The 21,526-nt window shown below is 45.1% G+C and overlaps 1 protein-coding gene across 4 annotated transcripts in view; it reads left to right on the top strand.

Annotated features, from left to right (window-relative positions):
- PXDNL (peroxidasin like) overlaps positions 1-21,526 on the top strand; it is a 424,019-nt gene that overhangs the window by 1,480 nt on the left and 401,013 nt on the right. The window lies entirely within an intron of this gene.

Here is a 21,526-nt window from a genome sequence, read left to right as displayed (position 1 = left end):
AGGAGAGCAGAGTGCTTGGAAGCCTTCCGGAGCAGTGACTAATCAGCATCCGGGAGGCATTCTGGGATGGTAGAATAACCCGCAATATAGGAATCAGGTGGGCCTGGGTTCCAGTTCCGCTTCCTTCTCTTTAATATGGCGATAGTAAGCCTGTGTCGTAGAATTGACGTGTGGGTTAAATTAAATAATACGTGTGAAGTGCAGATCTTTTGTTACTATAATTTTCAAGCCTCACATCACAAGACAAGGAAAATCGCTGAAAGGACACATTTGAAGGGTTCTCCCTGGTAAAGTTTTTGTGGATTGTGTCATGTCCGTGGAAGAGGGAACTCCTTTCCCCGTTCCGAGTCCATTCTTGGGCAGAGGGGAAATAGCCTAAGATTCCCGGAATTTCGAGATGTTCGAGATGTGAGATAAGATCAGCACCGTGTGTGTGTGTGTGTGTGTGTTGGCTGTAATCATGAAATGAGGATTTTAGCCTGCTAATGAAAAGTCGAAGCTAGTGGCTGGTGGTTGTGTAGCAAGAGAGAGAGAGATTTGCCACACGTGCTTTTAGGAATTTTGATTGAGCCTTTTGTGTGTTGCTCGCAAATACCAAAATATGTCTTACTCTCAAAACCAGTAAGACAGATTCTTGAGCCTGGGACCCCTGCGTTGTGCAGCCAGTCAGAGCACTGCTCCAGAGGGGCCTTCGTCCTCGTCACCATCCCTGTGTCACTTTGTAGGAACGGTTTCTGACAGGAACAGAATCTTGGCGAGGAGACGGCTTGTCTCATCAAGTGCCATGGACTTAAAGAAAAGGCCACCTAAGTTCCAACCTGGACCTAAGATTTTGCTTCTTTGGTGTTTCAAAGAAGAAATGAGCACTCAGACACTCTCTTCTGGATGTAATGGGCAGGACTGAAAGCACACTGTCCATGTGCTTTTTTAGATGTTTATTTTTGAGAGAGAGAGAGCACGAGCAGGGCAGGGGCAGAGAGAGGGGGAGACACAGACTCCGAAGCAGGCTCCAGGCTCCGAGCTGTCAGCGCAGAGCCCGACGCGGGGCCGGAACCCACGAACGGTGAGATCGTGACCCAAGTTGAGGTCGGGCGCTTGACAGACTGCGCCCTCCGGGCGCCCCCACACTGTGCATGTACTTTCGAAGAGCCTTCCACTCCATGTAGAAATTAAGTAGTTCTCAGGTTCCAGACCAGGCCTGCCCGTGAGGCAGATGCCCTGCAGATGAAATGTGTGTTGCCATGGGTGAGTTCTCCACTCCTTGTCTCAGTTTCCTAGTCCATTCAATGGGGACGCTAACGGTGTTCACCCTCTAGGGTCATTCTGAAGATGACATGAGATAATGCGTGTCAAATACTTAGGAAGGTGTCTGGTCCCACTAAGCACCACGGAAGGGTTCACTGTCATTATATTTACAATTAAGGTCAGGAGCTGCAAACCCAAAGGCCTACAGGAAACCGGTTGGTACAGTAAAGACAAACTACTGTGTGAGTCGTGTGCGGGACAGCTCGGCTCGGGTCGGGGTCGGGGGTGGGGGTGCGGCCAAGGGGAGGGACGGGAGGGAGAGGCGGTCAGCGGTCTGGGCCGGCCAGCTCCTGAGCTCATGGCTGCCCTGTGGGAATGTGGGCCTATTGTTAATGAGCTTGCCATATTTTTAAGAAGATGCGGAAGTCAGAAATGAAATTCCCTAACTTTTACATCTTAGAGGATAATTAAGTCGTTTGCTCGTTTTTTGTCTTGTTTTGTTTTTTATGAAATGCAACAGCATATAGGCCCCACCACACGCGTTTGTGGATTCCTTTTATCCCGGGACCTTTCATCTGCGACCTTTATTAGAGAAATGGCATAAAGGCCACGAAATGTATGTGACGTTTACGAAACTTGGTGCTCTACCTCTTTTGGGCCCCAGATCAGCTGACCTGGGATTCCATGGTCACGTGAGCAATATTATGAAAGTACGCAAGTAACTGCATCAAGCTAAAAATGCTGAGGAAGAAAAACCCAATCAGCCTCTGAAAGCCAAGGCGGAGGGGACCTGGCCAGATTTCCCCCTAGCAGCAGCATCAGGAGTTTTTGTCAAACCACGCTCAGATGTGTGTGGTCATTGTGACAGTGGGAACGGTGCAACAACACGTCGCATGACACGTAGCCAGAGTGCTTGGTAAATTTCCTGAGCGGCAGTGTAATTTTCTTGATTTTGCCTTTACGTGTTTTGAAAATTTTAACCTGAATACAGAAAATATTCTTCTCAACCGTAGATAAGGAAACTTCACTATACTTAACGACTGATTATGGCTAATGAGTGTTTCAAGTATGGAAAAACACAGAACTACCCCCCCCCATTTTAATTTAATTCCATCTATAAAGAGATCATTGGGTGTTCAAAGCAAGTATCAGCAAACAGTCCATTACCATTTATTTATTTATTTATTTATTTATTTATTTATTTATTTAATGTATTTATTGAGAGAGAGAGAGAGAGTGGGGTAGGAGTAGAGAGAGACAGAAAGAATCCTAAGCAGGCTCCGCCCTGTCAGCACAGAGCCCCGACACAGGGCTTAACTCATGGACGGTGAGATCACGACCTGAGCCAAGATGCAGAGCTGGATGCTCAACGGCCTGAGCCACCCAGGCGCCCCAGTCCAGTACCATTTGGAAACTGTCACTCCTCAAGGTGTGCATTTTAGCAGGGCAAATCTTTCAGGGTTGGAATTGGAATTAGCAAACAAAAAATTTCTAGTAATGAACTTCGGAGTGCCTGTTCAATAGTCAGAAGCCCTGCTTAGCTTTCGTTGATCTTACTTTGGCCCCGGGTCATGAGGTTGTACCTCCGGAATCTCAGTCGCTGGTTCAGAAATAAGATGTTCTTAGAATTTCCGGGAGTGAAAGAGTGAGCATCAGTGGAACTCAGGGACTGTGATTAAACGGACTCTAAAAAACCATCTCAGTTTCACGAGAAAAATGGAAAAAATGAGAATTTCCCCCAAAGTTTTAAATTCACCAGTATGTACAGTGTGAAGTTTTCACTATTTAATTGAGGCATTTCCTTTATGTATGAAGCCGCCTTGCCCTCCAAGGAAGACAAACCTCGGGAGGAAGGCTGGGGGTGGCGAGTGGGAAAATGACACGTTCGGTCGTGAAAGCGTTTATCCAGCTGATAAAAATGTCATCTTGTCCGAGAAGAAAATAGGATTCCTTCAGCTCTTTCCAGTTTCCAATCCAGTTAGATTTTTTTTTTTTTTAATTTAACCCTCAGGGGTTACTTTGACCTTTGAAACAGAATTTTTCATAACTTTTTTATAACTGACGTAACTTGTTGGCTTTGAGTTATCACTTGCCGGTGGTGAGCAGGCCTGGGCGCCCTGGATGCTTCCCCCCTTTTGGCCCGATTGAAGGGAAGCATGAGGGGCCCGACTGAACTGCATCTAAATTCAAACCTCCCCCTGGTTGCGGACCTGTTGGGGAGAGAAATGGAGCTAAAAGTTGAAACGCATTTCCCATTTCATTGGCCACTTCGTAAGTCAAGGTACACTATTTCGGCACGTGCCTCCCATCTTGGGGACCTAATGCCGTGTAGCCTCACCACCCTCGTGACTCAGGACAGCTCGGTCCTCAGAGAAGAACGAGAAGAGGCTGTTCTAGAAGGGGCGGTGAGTGTTCGTGGAGCCCACGTGAGGATTTGGGGCAGAGGAACAGTGAGGAGAGGGCAAGGTCAGGGGTGTGGAGGGGGAAAAGCCGCCAGCTGTCGGCCCCACTGTCCAGGGTGGGGCCCGGCCCTGATCCCTGGGAGTCACCCTTCATTCAAGCCAACCTACAGGAGAATTAGTTTAGGGGAGAAACGAGTCCCATGTGGGCGTGTTACTTTGGAGGTCTCCCGTGGGACAAACAGTTGAAGTGCAGCGAGTGGTTATGGGGACCTGACCTGGAGATGCAGATCTGTGACGTTGAGCACTCCCCTAAGCCACCAGGGAAACTGCAGGGCAGAGGAGTGTGACGGGAACGCGCCCCTGAAGGGGGGAGAGTGAGCCGGCCAGGCCACCGCAGGGAAGGCAGACGACGCTTCCCGGAGTGGCGGGACCCAAGGACCGCGGCGCTGAGCTTGCGCGCTGAAGGACAGCCTGACCCTCGGACGGTGCAGATGACTTCGCAAAAGCAGCTTCAGCTGGGGAGCAGAAGCCAGACTGCAAGGATTAAGGAGTAATAGGCCGGCTTTTCCAGATTTCAGAACTTGGCCTCCGTCAAGGAGGTGTTAGCGTCCCCCTCTGAGTGTCGGTATCCTCATCAGCAAAATGGGGACGCATGATTGCCGAGTGATGCCAGGACCCATGTGATCTTGTGGGGGGGTTTCCTACCATGGTGTGTACCTGGGCGATCTGTGCTGATTAAATGAGTGGAGTAGACTAGTGTTTTCTACACTGAGCTCTGCATTTCAGTCCCTCCTGTAGATTCTATGTGAGATGAAGGAAAGCACCGCACAATGGCAGCTTTTAGGGGGGTGGTTACCACACGAGGTGGCAAAGCTGAGGTTCCCGTTCTAGTTGGACAGCTCCTGCGTATATGAAAAGCTGAATAGAGAAACCTTGTTGAGTTTTGCTTGGGCATCCTGGCGGGAGAGGCTCAGAAATACAGTAAGCTCGGGAGGCCAGGGGTGCAGCCCTGAGAGTCCTTGGAAGAAGAGCGTGCATTAACTCAGCCAGGAGGAAATGGAATTTCCCAGGAGACACTTGTAGAATGAGCAAAGGCAGCCTAGGCTACAACTCTGGAAAGCCCCGCAGGCCAGGGGAACAGATGTAAGCGGGAGCCCGGCCCACCAGCTGTGGTTGCAAGGTCTGTGCACTGCACAACGCCACCCCGTGCTGGGCATGCTGCCCCTGGGGAGAAAAGAGAGAGGAGTCCGAGAGGAACACGGCCACCGAAGAAGGAGGAGGCGTCCCAGAGAGGAGTATTGTCGGTGTTTCAAGAGGGAGGAGGGTGGTCAAACCCGGCAGAAGTGGAGATGGCAGAGTCCCACGTGTGCCTTCAAGATGTTGGAAGAGAAGGAGAAGGTCGAAGGGATCGAGTTGTTCTCGTTTGTTGTCTAGAGGGCGGGGATGCTTCGTGTGAGTGGTAGGCAAGGGGAATGGGAAGTCGTGCGGGAGGATTAAGGACGGGAGAGAGGGGGGGCTGGTATGTTTTCGTTGGACCTTGCAGCTCCGAGGGGAGGCGAGGGGAGGCGGCCCATCGCACGTCAGTGTGAGAACGTAGCTGAGAGCTTGAGGTCCAGATGGACGAGGCAGGGTGCAGACCCTCTTATCGGAAAGGGAGAAAATCCAGCAGGATAGAGGCCTCAAGCCTCAGAGCCAAGGCATCTGGAGACCATCACGGCTGCGGCAGATGGATGTCCCAGCCCAGGCTCGGAATGAGTCTGATGTTTCTGGCTCCAGAGGGAGAGAGAGAGAGAGAGAGAAACGTTATAATGATGGTGAGAATTACAGAAATTCAGTTCAGGAGACAGTGGATGTTGAGCAACCGGATGTTTGTGTTAATTTATTGCGTTCAATTTAAAGTGTCGCTTATTCGGTGGAGTGGTCGACTTACTTAAGGTGCTTGTGTTAGCTCAGGCTGCTGTACCAAAATACCATAGACTGGGTGATTTGTTTTTTTAAGTTTATGTATGTATTTTGAGAGAAGGAGAGAGAGAGAGATGGAGAGGAGGGGCCCTGGGGGAGAGAGAGAGAGAAAGAGAGAGAGAAGCCCAAGCAGGCTCCGTGCTGTCATAACAGGCCCGATGCCGGGCTCAGTCTCGCGAACCACGAGGTCATAACCTGAGCCAAAATCAAGAGTCGAACACTTAACCAACTGAAGCACCCAGGCGGCCCTAGCCTGGGTGATCGAAATGACATTTATTTCTCACAGTTCTGGAGGCTGAGAGGTCCAGGATGTCTCATGAAAGGCCTCTTCTGGTCCATTGAGATGCTGCCTTCTCGTTGATCCTCACAGGACGGAGAGGGAGACCATCTCTCTCCTGTCTCTTCCTGTAAGGGCGCTGATGCTATCCTGAGGGCTCCCCCCTCGTGACCTAAGTACTCCCCAAAGGCTCCGCCTCCTAACAACAGCACCCTGGGGATTAAGGATTCAACATGTGAAATTGAAGGGGAATCAAGAACTCAGCCCATAGCAGTGACTCGGGTTTAAGTTATCGAACTGTTTATCAAAAACAAATAGGTTAGTGACCGAATTGAAACATCATGGTGTGTTCTTTATTTAATCCTTTCCACTGTGAGATACAATAAACGATTTCTTGAGATACATGGGAGGCATATATGTTTCACAATTCTCCTTCTTGCTGTTGCGTAAGATGAAGCATATCTGACCAAAATTCGAATCATGGCAACTTTTCCAAGTGCGACACGAGACATTTAAGCATTTTAAACAGTCTGCCTTTCTTTCGGGCGACTGAGTAGCCACAACAGATGACACGACATGGTTTTATTGTCTGACTCCACACTATGCAGTGAAAAACAGGGTTATGTTTAAAAATCATCTTGTTTGACTGTTCCAGACTGATCAGTTTGGACTGATCATTCCGTTCCCAGTGATTCTTATCTGAGTAGGAGAAAAAAAATATGTTTGGATTTTGAAATGGAAAAAAGAAAAATATGAACCTGATTTCAGCTAAACGTATTTAAAAAAATCCGAACTCTACTAACTTCATTTATTTTAACAAGCAGAACCCAAAGGCCCTCATTTAACCTCAAATACTGCAAAGCACTAATGGCTGGATATGATAGGATAGATATCTATAATACGGTGTGTAAATGTTTTCCAAGGGTAAGGACACAGATTTTTTTGGAGGGGTGGGGAGTTTTTCTTTTAAGTTTCTATTTTCATGCCAGTATAGTTAACAGACAGTGTAATGTTAGTTTCAGGGGTACAATATAGTGGTCCAACAATTCTGTACGTCCCTCAGTGCTCATGATGATAAGTGTCCTCCTAATCCCCGTCATCTATTTCACCCAGCCCCCCACCCACCTCCCCTCCAGTAACCACCAGTTTCTTCTCTGTAGTTACGAATCTGTTTCTTGGTTGGCCTCTCTCTCTGTCTCCCCCCTTTGCTCCTTTGTTTGATTTCTTAAACTCCACAAATGAGTGAAATCATATGGTGTTTGTCTTCCTCTGACGAATTTCGCTTAGCATACTATTCTCTAGCTCCATCCACGTCATTGCAAATGGCAAGCTTTCATTCTTTTTACGACTGTGTAATATTCCATTGTAAATATATACTACGTCTTCTTTATCCATTCATCAGTCCATCTACACTTGGGCTGTTTCCATAGTTTGACTGTTGTAGATAATGCTGCAGTAAACATCGGGGTGCATGTATCCCTTCGAATTAGTCTGTTTGTATTCCTTGGGTAAATATCTAGTAGTGGGATTGCTGGATCGTAGAGTAGTTCTATTTTTAACTTTTTAAAAAAAGTTTATTTCTTTATTTTGAGAGACAGAGCGTGAATGGGGGAGGGGCAGAGAGAGAGGGAGAGAGAATTCTAAGCAGGCTCCACGCTGTCAGCACAAAGCCCGATGTGGGGCTTGATTCCACAAACTGTGAGATCACGACCTGAGCCAAAATCAAGAGTCAGATGCTTAACTGACTGAGCTACCCAGGCGCCCCTCTATTTTTAACTTTTCGAGCAACCTCCATACTCTTTTCCAGAGGCCGCACCACTTTGCATTCCCACCAATAGTGCGAGAGGTTCCTTTTCTCCACATCCTCACCAGTACGTTTTGTTTCTTGTGTTGTTGATTTTAGCCACTCTGACAAGTGTGAGGTGGTATCTTAGTGTGGTTTTGATTTGGTTTCCCTGAGGATCACTGATGTGGAGCATCTCTTCATGTGTCTGTTGGCCATCTGGATGTCTTCTTTGGAGAAATGTCTGTTCATGTCTTCTGCCCGTTTTTTAATTGGATTATTGGTTTTGGGGGATTCATAAGTTCTTCATGTATTTTGGATACTGATCTTTTATTAGATGTGTCATTTGCAAATATCTTCTCCCATTCCATGGTTGCCATTTAGTTTTGTTGATGGTTTCCTTTGCCGTGCAGAAGTTTTTGTTTTTTTTTTTTTGATACAGTTTATTTTTGCTTTTGTTTTGCTTGCCTCAAGGGACATATCTGAAGGAAGCTGCTACGGCCGATGTCAGAGAGGTTACAGCCTGTGTTCTCCTTTAGGATTTTTATGGTTTCAGGTCTCAGGTCTCACATTTACGACTTAGGTCTTTAATCCATTTTGAAGTAATTATTGTGTTTGGTGTAGGAAAGTGGTCCAGTTTCATTCTTTTGCAGTTTGCTGGCCAGATTTCCCAGCCCCATTTGTTGAAGAGACTGCCATTAGCTAATCTTTCCTGCTTTGGTGAAGATTAATTGACCATAGAGTTGGGGGTTCATTTCTGGGTCTTCTATTCAGTTCTGTTGATCACTGTGTCTGTTTTTGTGTCAGGACCATACTGCTGTGATCACTACAGCTTTGTAATATAACTCAAGGTCTGAAATTGTGATGTCTCCAGCTTTGCTCTTCTTTTTCAAGGTTGTTCTGGCTATTTGGGGTCTTTTGTACTTCCATACAAATTTTAGGATTGCTTGTTCCAGCTCTGTGAAAAATGCTGGTGGTATTTTGATAGGGATTGCATTAACTGCGTAGATTGCTTTGGGGAGTATAGACATTTTAACACCGTTTGTTCTTAGCATGGGGTGTTTTTCCATTTTTTTGTGTCATCTTCAGTTTCTTTCATCAGTGTTTTATAATTTTCAGAGTATAGGTCGTATATCTCTTTAGTGAGATTTATTCCTAGGAACAACTGTAAACGGGATCGATTCCTTAATTTCTCCTTCTGCTGCTTCATTAGCTGTGTATAGAAATGCAGCAGATTTTGTACATTGATTTTGTATCCTGTGACTTCACTGAATTTGCATACCAGGTCTAACAGTTTTTTGGTAGAGTCTTTCAGGTTTTCTGTATAGAGTATCATGTCATCTGCAAATAGTGAAAGTTTGACTTCTTCCTTGCTTGATTTGGATGGCTTTCCTTTTTTTGTTGTCTGATTGCTGTGGCCAGGACTCCCAGTATTACGTTAAATAACAGTGGTGAAAGTGGACATCCCTGCCTTGTTCCTGATCATACGGGAAAAGGTCTTAGTTTTTCCCCACTAAGGACGATATTAGCTGTGGGTTTTTCATATACGACCTTTATTATGCTGAGGTATGTTCCCTCTAAACCTTTGTTGAGGTTTTTTGTTTTTTTTTTTTTTCATGAATGGACGTTGTACTTTGTCAGATGCTTTTTCTGCATCTATTGAAATGATCGTATGGTTCTTATCCTTTCCTTTATTACTGGGGTGTGTCACGTTGATTAATTTTTATTTTATTTTATTTTATTTTATTTTATTTTATTTTATTTTATTTATTTATTTTTTTAAAAAATTTTTAATGTTTTATTTACTTTTGAGATAGAGAGAGACAGTGTGAGCAGGGGAGGGGCAGAGAGAGAGGGAGACACAGAATCCGAAGCAGGCTCCAGGCTCCGAGCTGTCAGCACAGAGCCCGACGCGGGGGCTCGAACTCACGGACCGCCGAGATCATGACCTGAGCCGAAGTGCGACGCTTAACCGACTGAGCCACCCAGGTGCCCCTGATTAATTTTTAAATATAGAACCACCCTTGCAGCCCAAGAATAAATCCCACTTGGTTGTGGTGGATGATTTTTTTTTAATGTATGGTTGGATTCGATGTGCTAGTATTTTACGGCGAATTTTTGCATCCATGTTCATCAGGGATGTTGGCCTGTGGTTCTCTCTTTTACTAGAGTCTTTATCTGGTTTTGGTTAGATAATGCTGGCCCCATTAAATGAGTTTGGAAGTTTTCCTTCCTCCTCTATTTTTTGAAATAGTTTGAGAAGAATAGGTATTAACTCTTTAAATGTCTGGTAGAATTTCCCCAGGGAAGCCATCTGGCCCTGGGCTTTTATTTGTTGGGAATTTTTTGATTCCTGATTCAATTTCTTTGCTGCTTATAGGTCTGTTCAAGTTTTCTGTTTCTCCTTTTTCAGTTTCGGTGGTTTGTATGTTTCTAGGAACTTGCCCGTTTCTTCCAGGTTGTCTAACGTGTTGGCGTATCGTTTTTCATAATGTTCTCTTATCTTTATATTTCTCCAGGGTGGGCAGGGGCTTGTGCTGGTCCTCTGGGCGAGGGGCCCCCCCCATGCTGGGACTGAGGCAGGCTTGACTGAGAAGGGCAGTTCTGCCAGAGCACAGTAAGGGGAGGCCTGAGGTAAGCAAGTTAGGCAGCCAGTGTTGGTGCCGCGCTGGTGACTTTGTGCTCGTGCTGAGGGGCAGGGAACTGAAATGGTGTCAGCCAACATCTTTGTTCCCAGAGAGGTGTTTCGTGAATGCTGCCTGTCAGGGGTGCGCTGTGAGACCAGCGAACGATCTCCCCACCGTGTGCCCCAGGTGTTCCTCCGATCGTTATTTCCATGCCGTCCGCCACCCACCCCCCAATTATTTGCCCACCTTCTCTCCAGGAGCAGGGCAGTGCCCTCTGGGCTGCATCCCTGCCAGGCGCCCTGACCGTTAAAACTGGAGTTTTAAGGCCTGCCGGTCGCAAGAACCCACAAAATTCAGCCCCCCTCATTTCCCAAACCAGTGGCTTTGGGCACATGTTCTCTTTGTGCATTCCCCTGTGTGCTCCTCTCTCTCTTGCCCTTCTCCTCGACCACGGCTACCCTCCTCTGCCGCATCCAGAATCTCTTTTTCCTCTAAACCCCGTCTCTGCACTTCCTACCTTCTTGGATGTGGCCTCTTCTCTCTCTTTCGTTGTGGAGTTTCTTGGCCAGTCTTCAGGTTGATTTCTGGAGTATTTAGGATGATTTGATAGTTATCTAGCTGTGATTGTGGTGCGAGACGAGCCTAGGGTCCTCCTACTCTGCCGCCATTTTGCAAATCCAGGAAGAGATCTTAAAATTCATTTCCCAATGCCACCTGGATTGGGAGCCCCACGAGTAATCAGTAGAGGCAGCTGCCTGCACACATGGTTTGAAAAAAACCTAGAGGGATCCCAAAGTTAGATTCCCCAACAGCTTACCAGATCCCAGCATTTGCCACCATCTGCCCTTGTGTTAGATCACCCAAGACTCCAGTGAAAAGCACCCATTTTGTCTTGCAGGGATGTTATGCCCTCACAGACCAAATAGGACCAGGGAATCGGTTCATTAAATTCGTACCAGAGTGTAGCCCCTGGACAATTAAAAAGTCTGTGGATTGTGTTTCTAGGAAGGTGCAGCAGGAAGTCCGGAGATGCAAGAACCCAACAGGCCTTGTACCCACTGCTCTTCCTGGCCGCGACGAATGGACACCCGTTGTCCTCGCTTGGCCCGCTTCTGCTTAGTCTTCAGAGGTCAGCTCGAGCTCGCCTCTGGGAACTGGTCTCCATCTCTTTTCCCTTCCTCCCAGTCTTTGGGAGATCCTTTTCCTGTCTTGACCAGGGAACATGCCGCATGGGATTAGGGTTGTTAACTGTCTCCCTGACAGACCAAGTCCCTCCAGGGCAGAGAAGACAGATTACATCGCTTCTTTTCAAACTCTGAGGGCCCGCCAACATAAAATATGTTGAATGTGTAAAGGAGCCAACTGGCAAAATGAAACTTGAGAGGTGGTGAAAACATCACCCATTTGGCACTTTACGTAGGGCAGGCCCTACCTTCTATGAAAGCTGCAGACTGCCCTGTTTGGCCTGGATTAACATGATTTCTGACAGTTGTGACCCTGACCTCGTGCTTCACCTGTGTTGACCACCACTCTTGTAAGCACGCTATGTGATATGCTACTTAATCGCAGGCTTAGAGAAGGAAATCAGTGCCTAGACACAAACATCTCTGGCGGAAATGAAGGAGAGAAGAGAAGAGAATTGGAGGCCCAAATTCCAGCACGTAGACGTGTGTTATCTGAGCACAGACTCATACTGTAGTGCGGGGGCAGGGAGGAGGTACTTAAGAAGATCGTCGCTTCTCCAGGGGATCCCCTCGGTTTCAACAAGATGTTGGTGCACAAAAAGATGGTTTGTTTCCTTCTTCACCCCACGTACATGGGACGGAGTGCCTTCCCACCTGGAGCTCTCCCCGTCCTGTGTCACCCGCCCAGCTCCCTGTTGGAGACAAGCAGACTTTGCTATCATCTATATTTGACCATCTCTAAAGACGAGCATAGATGAAGAGCTGGTGCAATTTTGAGAATTTATTTTTAAAATGTTCAAAATCAGCTAAAAGCAGCTACCAACTAGGGATTATAACTCAGGGCCCATGGGAGTTCTTGTCAGTGCTCACAGGAACATACCAAGAAAACAGGGCCATCCATCATTACACCGTTTAAACTTCTCCAAATTAGTTTCAGGAGTATTTTATTTACTTACACCTCACATTTGTCTAGAAACTATTTCAAGTGGCTAATAGCTATTTTTAGTTCCAGGAGAAGACAAAAATCAATGTTTCCCATCTACTTTTTCTAAATCTTGTATTTTCCCTTTTTGCACTTGTTTCTGATAATGTTTTTCTTTCCTTTTTTTTAAAGCTTATTTATTTATTTGGGGGGGGAGAGAAAGAGAGAGCACATGCAAGCAGGGGAGGGGCAGAGAGAGAGGGAGCGAGCGCAGCCCAAGCAGGCTCTCAGCTGTCAGTGCAGAGCCGGACTTGGGGCTCAAACCCGTGAACCAACCACGAGATCATGACGTGAGCCCAAATCCTGCATAGCCAACTGAGCCACCCGGGTGCCCTCATGTTTTTCTTTTTATTTATTTATTTTTTTTAATTTTTAAAATTTTTTTATTTTTAACGTTTATTTATTTTTGAGACAGAGAGAGACAGAGCATGAACAGGGGAGGGGCAGAGAGAGAGGGAGACACAGAATCGGAAGCAGGCTCCAAGCTCCGAGCCATCAGCCCAGAGCCCGACGCGGGGCTCGAACTCACGGACCGCGAGATCGTGACCTGAGCCGAAGTCGGACGCTTAACCGACTGAGCCACCCAGGCGCCCCATGTTTTTCTTTTTAAATACTAATCTCTTCAGACTTATTGAACGCAAAAGAAGAGGAAGTAGAATTCTGTCAGAACAGAATACCATGCTGTGACATCAACAGAGTTGTAACCTAGTGCCGAATGTTAGTCAGACACCCAGGTTATTCTACCTAGAGGGAACCTGTACAAAGAATCTGATATCGAAGAGTATCGATCATTACCAAACATGCGGAGGATTTTGTATCCAGGATGGAATTGCCGTTTGCCTTTATCCAGCACAGTAGGTCAAGTTGAGTTCTAACCCGGACTGTCTAGAGGCAGCAGGAAGGTAACTAACTGTACTAAGGGGAGTCGAAATTAGCACTCTGACTTTTACAGAATTGCCTAAACTGGCAGGGCTGCATGTTAGGCCAGACTTCCGGTGCATCGTTCACTTTTCTTCCTCCAGCAGACTTGGGCAGTGAGGTCCTGGCCAGGACAGCAGAAAGTCACTGGACCAAATTGTCACGGGTCTCTTGGTTACCCCAGCCACTGGGCATTCTCTCTGCTACAGAATGGCTTTTCCTTTTATGACCTTCAAGTCGTACATGGTTGCTTCTAAAAAGGGGTCATTCGGAATGACGCTATGCCATATCTATGCAGGGTGCACGGTACCTCCCGGCCAGTTTGGACCAGGTGCTTGTAATATGATTCTAGTCATGCTGGGAATAAAGTCCCATTGAAGGCATTATGACTGCATGGCGTGTCAGTATGTAAATTTAGTAAATTTATGTTTTGCCTAAAATATATTTCAGACTAACAGGTCCGGTTGAGGGCACTGTTCTCAGCAGCGAGGATCACAGACTGCCTACCTTGGAATTCTCCTTTCACGATTCGTTAGCGCACGTCCTTGGGCAAGTAACGGAAGTCCATTGGCTTCTATCTTCTCTGTAATAGAGTGCTTACCGTGTGTCAGGAACTGTTTAAATGTTACTTGCTGTAATTAGCACTAATATTATTATGGCCATTGAAGTCTGGAGGTACAGATGTCAATTCTAAAAGATCCTCTGTTTCTCTTTCTCCCTTGTGTGTAAGGCAGCATATAAATGTTATTTACAAAGATTCTGAAAATGACCGACTCCTGTCTGTTGAAACCCAAGAATTACTTTTGTTGAGAAAGCATTGGAAACACTCTTCAGCATGACTCTACTAAGGTTGTGTGTGAAACGATGACTTGATGTTCAGAAAATGTTATTTGTTTCTGAAACTCAGGTTTTTACAGGGTGTGAGAATTACGTGCGAGTCAAATCATTAGCCTAGAGAAGAGGGTTAGTGGATTGTAACTTTTTGGTAAGATTTGTAGATTTGCTTTTTTCCGGCATAAAGTTACACTTGTTGTGACATTAGGGTCACCCCGCTCAGATTTTGTTCTGGTCCCAAAGCCACCACCCTATTTTATTTAGCAAGCGGCTTTGTATAATGGAAAAGGGGAAATTCTTTAAAGTCCCCGCTGATTACAATACAGAAACGATTCCTAGTTCTGGCAGCGAATGTCATAGGTTAGAGCAGAGTTTTATACCACTTAAAACCATAGATTGTAAATTGTACGTTTTTTTTTTCTCAGATTCTAGTGTGTATTAAATCAGGAGACTTACGCTGTGGGAAAATGCTCTCTTCATCTTTCCCTCGGAGATATGTGTAGGGAAGAAGGAGAAGCTTAAGTGGTGTGTGTGTGTGTGTGTGTGTGTGTGCGTGCACACACACCGCTGTAGGAGTCTGAAACTCTAGAGTTGTTAAAAATAAAAGAAGATGGACACAGTGAAAAGATCAGTGGTTGTCAGAGGCCGGAGGGAGGAGGGATGAATAGTGGAGCACAGAGGATTTTTAGGGCAGTGAAACTGTTCTCTACGATACCACAATGGTGGATACATGTCAGCCTGTAGAATGTGCAACGCCCAGAGTGAACCCAAACCTGGACTGTGGAGTGGTAATGATGTGTCACTGTGGGTTCATCAAGTATTTCACCTATAATCGCACTACCCTGATGGGGCTGTTGGTGTTGATATTGACAGCTGGGGAACTCTGTACCTCCTGCTCAGTTTGGCCATGAATTTGATACAGTTCGGAAAAATGAAGTTTATTTGAAAACATAAAATAAATAAAAGAAGATCCCTGGGGAGGTACGGCGCAGGAGTCTGGAAAGGAGCAGGAAAGTTCTGGAGATCAAGAAAGTACCTGGAAGCAAGGGGGTGGGCACAGGCTGGAAAAGCAAGCCACCTGTGAGCTAAAATCTCTTGGCCCAGGAGCAGAGTGAAGCCAGGTCCAGTGTCTGGGAAGGGAGCCTCTGCACGGGCCTACAAAGAAACCAAGCGTCCTGGTGTGGGCCTGTTTATAGTATGACCAGGCGGTCATCAAAATTCGAGATGTGAGTAAAGCATATATAAATTTAACTTTATTTTAAAAGTTTAGATCCTGCTGCTATATGCTTCCCCCATGCTTCTTGACAGCTTGTTTACAACAAGTTTACAACAAATGTAAACAACAAGTGTTTACATTTACTTACTTAACGTTTTCCCTATGACTTTTAAGCTCCACAAAAGAAGGAATCATTCGGTCTTTGTTAACCCTCTCCCCGGCTCCTGACGGTTTCTGGAATTTGGGGGATGCTCAACAGGCATTTGTCAGGTGAAATGCCTGGGAGCCTTACCATGAACAACAGTGGCTTTCTGCCAGGCTTGACCAAATGTAGGAGGCAGATCTTCAGGCAGATCTGACGCTCCCCTGGGAGACAGGCGTTGTCTTCACTATTCTGTCATTGTACAGATTCGGCTTGGAGCCTGCACCCTGCTGGGACCGAGACAGGGAAGGCCCTTGCCCCACATTCCAACGCACGACACAGAGAGAAGCGGGTCTGGGGCGGGAGGATGTGCTTGTTTAGATGGAGTGGTCCCAGAGGCCCACTGAGGCAGAGACGTTTGTCATGGGATCTCAGTGACCAGAAGGAGCGGGTTTCCGAGGTTTGGGGTGAGCCTGCCGAGCAGGGGCCAAAGGTAGGGACCGGCATGGTGCCTTTGAAAGAAAGGCCAAAACCAGATGAGGCGAGAAGATAGGCAGGAACCTAGCAGGCACATGGAGTGGCTGCGTTCCAGCAGGACTTCCGCGATGGTGACGCGGAGATCTCCGGCAGGGGGTGCAGGTGCAAGGTGGGTCAGGGTGGGGGGACCAACACCTGGGCCCTGAGGTCTCGAGGGTGGTGCACGGCACATTCCAGAAGTTTCTCTCCATGAGCTGGGGCTGGGTTTCCTGGACGCCATCAGCCCAGGCCCTCCAGGGAAGGGTCTCCTTCCAGACGCCTCTCTCCAAGACTGGGACTGGGTCCCCAGACCTCATCACCCCCTGTCCCCTTCCTTCATCATTGCACCCAGGCAACTGGTCTTCGTACTTCGTGTCCCTTGTGTGGCTTTGCTTTTGTTTTAGTTTTTTTTTTTTTTTTTTTTTTTTTATTTTTTAATATATGAAATTTACTGTCAAATTGGTTTCCATACAACACCCAGTGCTCATCCCAAAAGGTGCCCTCCTCAATACCCATCACCCACCCTGCCCTCCCTCCCACCCCCCATCAACCCTCAGTTTGTTCTCAGTTTTTAACAGTCTCTTATGCTTTGGCTCTCTCCCACTCTAACCTCTTTTTTTTTTTTTTTTTCCCTTCCCCTCCCCCATGGGTTTCTGTTACGTTTCTCAGGATCCACATAAGAGTGAAACCATATGGTATCTGTCTTTCTCTGTATGGCTTATTTCACTTAGCATCACACTCTCCAGTTCCATCCACGTTGCTACAAAAGGCCATATTTCATTCTTTCTCATTGCCACGTAGTATTCCATTGTGTATATAAACCACAATTTCTTTATCCATTCATCAGTTGATGGACATTTAGGCTCTTTCCATAATTTGGCGATTGTTGAGAGTGCTGCTATAAACATTGGGGTATAAGTGCCCCTATGCATCAGTACTCCTGTATCCCTTGGATAAATTCCTAGCAGTGCTATTGCTGGGTCATAGGGTAGGTCTATTTTTAATTTTTTGAGGAACCTCCACACTGCTTTCCAGAGCGGCTGCACCAATTTGCATTCCCACCAACAGTGCAAGAGGGTTCCCGTCTCTCCACATCCTCTCCAGCATCTATAGTCTCCTGATTTCTTCATTTTGGCCACTCTGACTGGCGTGAGGTGGTATCTGAGTGTGGTTTTGATTTGTATTTCCCTGATGAGGAGCGACGTTGAACATCTTTTCATGTGCCTGTTGGCCATCCGGATGTCTTCTTTAGAGAAGTGTCTATTCATGTTTTCTGCCCATTTCTTCACTGGGTTATTTGTTTTTCGGGTGTGGAGTTTGATGAGCTCTTTATAGATTTTGGATACTAGCCCTTTGTCCGATGTGTCATTTGCAAATATCTTTTCCCATTCCGTTGGTTGCCTTTTAGTTTTGTTGGTTTCCTTTGCTGTGCAGAAGCTTTTTATCTTCATAAGGTCCCAGTAATTCATTTTTGCTTTTAATTCCCTTGCCTTTGGGGATGTGCCGAGTAAGAGATTGCTACGGCTGAGGTCAGAGAGGTCTTTTCCTGCTTTCTCCTCTAAGGTTTTGATGGTTTCCTGTCTCACATTCAGGTCCTTTATCCATTTTGAGTTTATTTTTGTGAATGGTGTGAGAAAGTGGTCTAGTTTCAACCTTCTGCATGTTGCTGTCCAGTTCTCCCAGCACCATTTGTTAAAGAGACTGTCTTTTTTCCATTGGATGTTCTTTCCTGCTTTGTCAAAAATGAGTTGGCCATACGTTTGTGGGTCTAGTTCTGGGGTTTCTATTCGATTCCATTGGTCTATGTGTCTGTTTTTATGCCAATACCATGCTGTCTTGATGATGACAGTTTTGTAGTAGAGGCTAAAGTCTGGGATTGTGATGCCTCCTGCTTTGGTCTTCTTCTTCAAAATTACTTTGGCTATTCGGGGCCTTTTGTGGTTCCATATGAATTTTAGGATTGCTTGTTCTAGTTTCGAGAAGAATGCTGGTGCAATTTTGATTGGGATTGCATTGAATGTGTAGATAGCTTTGGGTAGTATTGACATTTTGACAATATTTATTCTTCCAATCCATGAGCAGGGAATGTCTTTCCATTTCTTTAAATCTTCTTCAATTACCTGCATAAGCTTTCTATAGTTTTCAGCATACAGATCTTTTACATCTTTGGTTAGATTTATTCCTAGGTATTTTATGCTTCTTGGTGCAATTGTGAATGGGATCAGTTTCTTTATTTGTCTTTCTGTTGCTTCATTGTTAGTGTATAAGAATGCAACTGATTTCTGTACATTGATTTTGTATCCGGCAACTTTGCTGAATTCATGTATCAGTTCTAGCAGACTTTTGGTGGAGTCTATCGGATTTTCCATGTATAATATCATGTCATCTGCAAAAAGCGAAAGCTTGACTTCATCTTTGCCAATTTGGATGCCTTTGATTTCCTTTTGTTGTCTGATTGCTGATGCTAGAACTTCCAGCACTATATTAAACAGCAGCGGTGAGAGTGGGCATCCCTGTCGTGTTCCTGATCTCAGGGAAAAAGCTCTCAGTTTTTCCCCATTGAGGATGATGTTAGCTGTGGGCTTTTCATAAATGGCTTTTATGATCTTTAAGTATGTTCCTTCTATCCCGACTTTCTCAAGGGTTTTTATTAAGAAAGGGTGCTGGATTTTGTCAAAGGCCTTTTCTGCATCGATTGACAGGATCATATGGTTCTTTTCTTTTTTTTTGTTAATGTGATGTATCACGTTGATCGATTTGCGAATGTTGAACCAGCCCTGCATCCCAGGAATGAATCCCACTTGATCATGGTGAATAATTCTTTTTATATGCTGTTGAATTCGATTTGCTAGTATCTTATTGAGAATTTTTGCATCCATATTCATCAGGGATATTGGCCTGTAGTTCTCTTTTTTTACTGGGTCTCTGTCTGGTTTAGGAATCAAAGTAATACTGGCTTCATAGAATGAGTCTGGAAGTTTTCCTTCCCTTTCTATTTCTTGGAATAGCTTGAGAAGGATAGGTATTATCTCTGCTTTAAACGTCTGGTAGAACTCCCCTGGGAAGCCATCTGGTCCTGGACTCTTATTTGTTGGGAGATTTTTGATAACCGATTCAATTTCTTCGCTGGTTATGGGTCTGTTCAAGCTTTCTATTTCCTCCTGATTGAGTTTTGGAAGAGTGTGGGTGTTTAGGAATTTGTCCATTTCTTCCAGGTTGTCCAATTTGTTGGCATATAATTTTTCATAGTATTCCCTGATAATTGTTTGTATCTCTGAGGGATTGGTTGTAATCATTCCATTTTCATTCATGATTTTATCTATTTGGGTCATCTCCCTTTTCTTTTTGAGAAGCCTGGCTAGAGGTTTGTCAATTTTGTTTATTTTTTCAAAAAACCAACTCTTGGTTTCGTTGATCTGCTCTACAGTTTTTTTAGATTCTATATTGTTTATTTCTGCTCTGATCTTTATGATTTCTCTTCTTCTGCTGGGTTTAGGCTGCCTTTGCTGTTCTGCCTCTATTTCCTTTAGGTGTGCTAAGGGTCGATGTTCCCCAAAATCTTTATTAAATTGCTTTTAAATTTTGCCATTAAATTTTTATCTCATTTGTTATTATTTTGGCGGGAGTTCCCACCACTTTTTTTTTTTTTTTTTAAAGATAAAGGAGAAGCCTTTCTAAGGCTATGCCTTTTTTTATTCCCTCTTCCCAGGAGCAATCATGTGGAGCCATTATTTTCCCTCTGAGGGGAGACCCCAGGACTCCTCTGCTCCTTTATGGAAACAATGGTGGGGAGTCTGCTCTCTCAAACACTGCTCTAGGCTCCCAAGGTTAGTGTTTAAGGCCAAGACGAGGGCCTGGAGACAAGGGAGATGGGGAGTCTTGGCTTAGAACAAACTCCCTTGTCTCCAGGCCCTCGTCTTGGCCTTAAACACTAACCTTGGGAGCCTAGAGCAGTGTTTGAGAGAGCAGACTCCCCACCATTGTTTCCATAAAGGAGCAGAGGAGTCCTGGGGTCTCCCCTCAGAGGGAAAATAATGGCTCCACATGATTGCTCCTGGGAAGAGGGAATAAAAAAAGGCATAGCCTTAGAAAGGCTTCTCCTTTATCTTTAAAAAAAAAAAAAAAAAGTGGTGGGAACTCCCGCCAAAATAATAACAAATGAGATAAAAATTTAATGGCAAAATTTAAAAGCAATTTAATAAAGATTTTGGGGAACATCGACCCTTAGGAGTCTAAGGCAAGTTTCACCTGGGAAATTGGTGACTGACAAAATATCATACTTGCTGTTTGAATGCAGGTTGGTAAAGAATTTTTTGCCTCTTACTCTTGCCTCTAGAAGGTTGTCTATCCAGGATCCTTTCTGTCACTTTTCTTTCAAACTGGGGTTTGTAAAAAAAAAAAATCTATTAATGAAAGTTAACATGAGGGGCACCTGGATGGCTGAGCCTGTTAAGTGGCTGACTTTGGCTCAGGTCATGATCTCTCACGGTTGGTGAGTTCGAGCCCTGCGTGGGGCTCTCTGTTGACAGTGAAGAGCCTGGAGCCTGCTTCAGATTCTGTGTCTCTCTCTCTGTCTCTCTCAAAAATAGCCATTTAAAACAGAAAAATAAAATAAAAATAAATACAAATTAAAAAAAGAAAGTTAAAATGGAAGTAAATCTTATGATTTATTTCCATCCCTGGCTCTAATTTCATAATTTTCTTTTCTTTTCCCATAAAGTTATATCATACCTTTCTTTTAAAAAAAATATTTAATGTACCTTGAATAATCTCACAGATTTTAATACACTAGAAGCATTTTGAGAAAAGCATCTGTCTTGGCTTGTTCATTCTGAGTCTTGTTGCATTTTAGATTTGCTGTAAACTTCCCAGAATTGAAAAATAGGGGAAAATTTAGTAGAAAAATATTACATTTAGGGCAACAATAATAATGGTTACAATAATTCATTTATAAAAACGACTAAATCTGAACATCAGGAAACACAATTTTCCCTTTCATTTTCAAATATGGGTTATTTCTAAACTCCAACCCCCTTTATTTGTATGCTCTTTTTCCTGAAAGATACTCCTTGGGGGGATCTATCTTGTAATTAAAAGCCTTTTTCTAGTAAAGGCCATATGGAAACCAAAAAAGGGGAAAATGGGAGAAGATAATGCTCCTAGTTCCTGTGGCGTGATTTGTTTTGATATAGCATTAAAATTACACAGGAATGGGGGCACCTGGGTGGCTCAGTCGGTTGAGCGTCCGACTTCCGCTCAGGTCATGATATCGCAGTCCGTGGGTTCAAGCCCCGTGTCGGGCTCTGTGCTGACAGCTCGGAGCCTGGAGCCTGCTTCGGATTCTGTGTCTTCCCCTCTCTCTGCCCCTACCCCACTCGTGCTCTCTCAAAAAATAAATAGATAAACATGAAAAACTAAATAAAATTACACAGGCATGG

The sequence above is a fragment of the Neofelis nebulosa genome, chromosome 14 (assembly GCF_028018385.1).
Source record: "Neofelis nebulosa isolate mNeoNeb1 chromosome 14, mNeoNeb1.pri, whole genome shotgun sequence".
Taxonomy (NCBI): Eukaryota; Metazoa; Chordata; class Mammalia; order Carnivora; family Felidae; genus Neofelis; species Neofelis nebulosa.
Note: the sequence above shows the minus strand (reverse complement) of the source record. Positions and strands in the feature narration are given on the sequence as shown.